The 6,352-nt window shown below is 36.9% G+C and overlaps 1 pseudogene; it reads right to left on the bottom strand.

Annotated features, from left to right (window-relative positions):
* Window positions 1-2,609: 2,609 nt before the first annotated feature.
* Window positions 2,610-5,015, bottom strand: LOC100989164 (26S proteasome regulatory subunit 4-like; annotated as a pseudogene).
* Window positions 5,016-6,352: the final 1,337 nt, after the last annotated feature.

Here is a 6,352-nt window from a genome sequence, read left to right on the forward strand (position 1 = left end):
CCATACCATGCAATAAATCTCAGAGAAAAACCTCATGTCTAACGAGGCTTTGTACCCTTTGACATTACCTCCTTATTTGCTTACTAACACCCCCAGCCTCTGATGACCACCATTCTATTCTTTGCTTCTTTGTGTTACATTGTTTTAGATTCCACATATAAGTGAGAACATGTGCTGTTTATCTTTCTTTGTCCTTGGATTATTGCTTATTTTACTTAGCACAGGGTTCTCAAATTCATCCATGTTGTTGCAGAAGACAAAATCTTTCTTTCCATTTTTTTTTAGACACAGAGTCTCACTGTCACTCAGGCTGAAGTTCAGTCACACCTTCTTAGCTCACTGCAGCCTCAAACTTCTGCCTCAAGTGATGCTTCTGCCTCAGTAGCTGGGACTACGGATGCATGCTTCCATACTTGGCTAATTTTTAAATTTTTGGTAGAGACCCGATCTTCCTATGTTGGCCCAGGCTCATCTCTAACTCCTGGCCTCAAGCAACCCTCCTGCCTTGGCCTCCCGAAGTGCTAGAACTACAGGTGCAAGCCACACTCGGCCTTCTTACTTTTTTAAGGCTCAGTAATATTCAATTTTGTATATATACCACATTTTCTTTATCCATTCATCTTTTGATAGACACTTAGATTGACTCCATATCTTGTCTGTTATGAATAGTGCTGCAGTGAACATGGGAGTGCAAACATCTTTTTGACGTATTGATTTCAAATCCTTTGGGTAAATACCCAGAAGTGTGGTTGCTGGATCATATGGTAATTCTATTTTTAGTGTTTTGAGGAAACTCCATACAGTCTTCCATAAGACTGTCCTAATTTATATTAATTTTTGCCAACAGTCTACATGGTTCCTTTTTCACCACATCCTCACCAACACTTATATTTTTGTTTTCTCTTTATTAATCTGTCTGGTTGGTGTATTCATTATTGAAAGTGAAGTATTAACATCTATTATTATTAGGAGTCAAGTTGCCCAGGGTCTGTCCCCAGCCTAACTGCTGTCTGCACTCAGATGTTCTCTTCTCTCCCTCTCTGCTGCGTCGTTCTGCTGTTGGTCTGCTGGTCTGCTGGCTTGCTGATCTGCTCGTATGCTGGTCTGCTTCTGGACCCTGCGACTCAGGGTTTATATGGGTGCAGAATAGAGGGTGTGGCAGAGCAAATGGCAACTTTTGGGGCATGAAATCAGAAATGCCTGTTTTCATTTAGGGCCTTGAGTCTTCAGGCTTGAGGGTGAGGCCTTTTCTGGGAAACCACCCTGTTCTACACAGTGTCTCTCTGTCTCCTGTCCCTATCAGTTTCATCCATGTTGTTGCAAATGACTGAATCTCATTCTTTTGTGGCTGAAATGTGGTTTATAGGTACCACATTTCTTTATCCATTCATCAGTTAATGGACACATGGGTTGCTCCAAAATCTTGGCTATTGTGAACAGTGCTGCAACAAACATGGGAGTGCAGACATCTCCTCAATATCCTGATTTCCTTTCTTTTGGGTACATACCCAGCAGTGCGATTGCCAGATAATATGTTAGCTCTATTTTTAGTTTTTTGAGAAACCTTTCTCTTTTTGAAACCTTTCTCTTTTTGAGACACTGTTCTCCATAGTGGTTGTACCCATTTACATTCCCACCAACAATGTATGAGGGTTCCCTTTTCTCCACATCCTTACCAGCATTTGCTTTTGCCTGTCTTTTGGAAATAAGCCATTGTAGCTGAGGTGAGATGATATCTCATTGTAATTTTGATTTGCATTTCTCTGATAATCAAAGATGTTGAGCACTTTTTCATATGCCTGTTTATCATTTGTATGTCTTCTTTTAAGAAATGTCTATTCAAACCTTTTGCCCATTTTTAAATTGGATTATTAATTTTTTTCCTATAGAGTTGTTTAAGCTGCTTGTATATTCTGGTTATTAATCCCTTGTCAAGTGGATAGTTTGCAAATATTTTCTCCAATTCTGTGGATTGTCTTTTCACTTTGTTGATTATTTTCTTTGCTGTGCAGAAGCTTTTTAACTTGATATGATCACATTTGTCCATTTCTGCTTTGGTTGCCTGTACCTTTGGGGTATTACTCAGGAAATTGTTTTGTATACCAATATCCTGGAGAGTGTCCCCATTGTTTTCTTTTAGCTGCTTCATAGTTTGAGGTCTTAGATTTAAGTCTTTAATCCATTTTGATTTGATTTTTGTATATGGCAAGAGATAGAGGTCTAGTTTCATTCTTCTGCATATGAATATCCAGTTTTCCTAGCACCATTTGGATATACACTTTTCCCCAGTGGATGTTCTTGGCAACTTTGTCAAAAATGAGTTCACTGTAGGTGTATAGATTTGTTTCTGGGTTCTCTATTGTGTTTAGTTTGTAATGTATTTGTTTCTATGCCAGTACCATGCTGTTTTGGTTATTATAGCTCTGTATAATTTGAAGTCAGGTAATATGATTCCACCAGTTTTGTTCTTTTTGCTTAGGATAGCTTTGACTATTCTGGGTCTTTTGTGATTCTATATACAATCTAGGGTTGTTTTTTCTTTTGCTGTGAAAAAATTTCATTGGTATTTTGATACGGATTACATTGAACCTATAGGTTGCTTTGGGTAGTATGGACATTTTAACAATATTGATTTTTCCAATCCATGAACTTGGAATATCTTTCCATTTTTTGGTGTCCTTTTCAATTTCTTTCATCAGTGTTGTATAGTTTTCATTGTAAAGATCTTTCACTTGCTTGGTTAATCCCTAGATATTTAATTTTATTTGTGGCTATTGTAATTAAGAATACTTTATTTCATTTTCAGATTGTTCACTGTTGTCATATAGAAATGCTACAGATTTTTGTATATTGATTTTGTATCCTGCTACTTTACTGAATTTATCAATTTTAATAATTTTTGGTGGCATCTTTAGAGTTTTCCAAGTATAAGATCACATCATCTGTAAACAAGGATAATTTGACTTCTTCTCCAATTTGGATGCCCTTTATTTCTTTCTCTTATCTGATTATTCTAGCTAGGACTCCCACTACTGTGCTGAATAACAGTGGTGAAAGTGGGCATTCTTGTCATGTTTCAGATCTCAGAGAAGTCTTTTAGTTTTTCCACATTTAGTATAATACTAGTTATCAGTCTGTTGTATATGGCATTTATTATGTTGAGGTACATTCTTTCTGTACCCAGTTTTTAAAGGGTTGTTATCATGAAGGGATGTTGAATATTATCAAATCTTTTCTCAGCATCAATAGAAATGATCATTTTTTTTGTCCTTCATTCTGTTGATATGATGTATAATCTTAATTGATGTGTATGTTGAACCAACCTTGCATCCCAGGAAGAAATCCCACTTGGTATGATGAATAATTTTTTTAATGTATTGTTGAGTTTGGTTTGCTGGTATTTTGTTAAGGAATTTTTCTTTTTTCTTTTTCTTTTTTTTTTTGTTTGTTTGTGAAAGAGCACACTTTATTGGGAAGCAGAGTGCTGCACAGTGACCAACAGATGATGGCTGCCCAAAGGGCACTTACACATCATACTCCAAAAGACACATAGGATTTTTTGCTAATAAAAATCAACAGGAACAGGGATTCCTCTGGGCAACTCCCCCAACCTCATCCCTTTCAGGGGTCAGGATATCTCCCAACCACTTTCCTGATGGCAGCTGTGGTTCACTAGAGATAGAGCCGCTCGGAGGATCCTTCCTGTTTCTTATAAAGAATATTTTCTTTAGATTTTTTTGAAGTCTTCATTTGTTACTTTCATTCTACATTCTCCTAAGGCCACAGACCAGCTTCTCTACATGTTACCTTGATGTCAGCACCAGAGAGGTCATCTTTAGCCATAATCAAATCATCCAGGGTTGTATCATCAGCCAGTGTCATCCTGCTTGTGTGAATCTGAAAGATGTGCTTCCTAGTCTTTTCATCAGGCAGGGGGAACTCGATATTTCTGTCAATGTGGCCTGGTCTGATAAGTGCTGGATCCAAAGTTTCTATTCAGTTTGTGGCCATGATAACCTTCACATCTGTCCTACAATCAAATTCACCCAACTGGTTCAACAGTTTCAACATTGTTCACTGAATGAATTTCTTTCTCACCACCAGAATTTGAGTCATATATTTTTGTTCCAATGGCATCAATTTCATCAATAAACACAATGGATGGTGCATGTTCTTCAGCAACTTGAAACAATTTCCATACAAATTCGGGCCCATCACCTAGGTACTTCTGAATAAGTTCAGAGCCAACCACTCTCAAGAAAGTGATGGAGGTTTGGTTTCCTACTGCTATGGCTAACAAGATTTTACCTGTGCCAGGTGGAACATAGAGAATGACCCCCCTAGGAGGCTTTATACCCATCTCTTCATAATATTCAGGATGGGTTAGAGGAAGCTCCACAGATTCCTTAATTTCCTAAATTTGGTTGTCCAACACCCCAGTATTGGCACAGATCTCCTGGGGGGACTTTTCCACCTTCATCACTGTGACTAGGGGATCCATGTCTTCCATCAGCACCCCATCACAGCATGCACCTTGTGGCTGAGCAGGACCAAGCATCCAGGTTTCAGCAGATCCTTGTCTACAAATGAAAAAAATGCTGACGTAGTGTTCTCAGCCCACAGATGTACACATAATGGTCACTGATGATCTCTTCCAAAGTTCCTACTGACATTGGGGTCCCACTCAGATCATCCACTTTTGATCTTTCCTCCTCTTGCTTTTCTTCTAATGGTTTCATTAGTTTCTGATTTCTAATTAATTATCCCTCCACGAGAAGATAGTCTTTCATTCTCTTTAACTTCAGTAATTTTAATGGGCACTGAGTGTTAGGTGTCAACAGTGGCAGTTTGCTGGCAGCATCTGGTTCCTTTGTTCTCTTCTTTTTCCCCACTGTAGTTGGTACAGGAGGTTCATATTTCTTTTTCTTGTCCTTGTCATCTTTCTTGCCACCTCCAGGAACATGACCACACTCTGACTTTGACCCATCTTGCCTTGGCCACTTGAGCTGAGGATTTTTTCATCAATAGACATTGATTTTTCATCAATAGACATCAGAGATATTGACCTATAGTTTTCTTTTTTTAATGTTTCTTCATCTGGTTTTGGTATCAAGGTAATACTGGCCTCATAGGATGAGTTCACCCAACATTGGTGCACCCAAATATATAAAGCAAACGTGTGTGTGTATATATATACACACACACACACACATATATTTAAAATTGTTAAATCCTCTCATTGATTTGATCCCTTTATGATTATATAATGACCTCCTTTGTCTCTTCTTATAGTATTTGTGTTGAAATCTATTTTTTCTGATATAAGTATAGGTACTCCTGCTTTTTTTTATTTCCATTGTCATGGAATATCTTTTTTCATGCCTTTGTTTTCAGTCTATGTGTGTCTTTATAGATGAAGTGTGTTTCTTGTAGGCAACAGATTATTTGGTCTTGTTTCTTCATCCATTCAGCCACTCTGTTTCTTTTGATTAAAGAGTTTAGTTTATTTACCTTCAATATTATTATTGATAAGTAAGAACTAACTCCTGCCATTTTGTTATTTGTTTACTGGTTGTTTTGTGGTCTTCTTTTCTTTTTCCTCCTCTCCTCTCCATTTTTCTTTTAGTAAAGGTGATTTTCTCTGGTGATTTCTTGCTTTTTATTTTTTGTCTGTTTGTTGTTTATTTTCTTTTCTGAGGTTACCACAAGGCTTGCAAATACTATCTTATAACCTATTATTTTAAGCTGATAACACTGTTTGCATAAACAAAGATATAAGCAAAAAGAAAACTAATAAAAACTCTACACCTTAACTTCATCCCCCAACTTTTAAACTTTTTGTTGTTTCTATATATATCTTATTATACTGTCTATGTCTTAAACAGTTATAGTTATTATTTTTGATTAGTTCATCATTTATTCTTTCTACTTAAGAGTAGCTTACACAGCACAGTTAGGTGTTATAATAGTCTGTGCTTTTCTGTGTGCTATTACCAGTGAGTTTTGTTACCCTCAGATGATTTCTTATGGCTCATTAATGGTTCTTTTCTTTCTGATTAAAGTATTCTCTTTAGCATTTCATGTAGGGCAGGTCTAGTGTTGAAATCCCTCAGCTTTTGTTTGTCTGGGAAAGTCTTTCTTTCTTCTTCATGTTTTAAGGACATTTTTTACCAGGCATATTATTCTAAGGTAAAAGTGGTTTTTTCCTTCAGCACTTTAAGTATGTCATGCCAGTCTCTCCTGGCCTGTAAGGTTTCCACTAAAATGTCTGCTGCAAGACATATTGGAGCTTCATTGTATGTTAGTTGTTTCTTTCTTTTTTTTTTTTTTTTTTTTTGGATTCTTTCTTTAT

Source organism: Pan paniscus, chromosome 1 (assembly GCF_029289425.2).
Source record: "Pan paniscus chromosome 1, NHGRI_mPanPan1-v2.0_pri, whole genome shotgun sequence".
Lineage (NCBI taxonomy): Eukaryota > Metazoa > Chordata > Mammalia > Primates > Hominidae > Pan > Pan paniscus.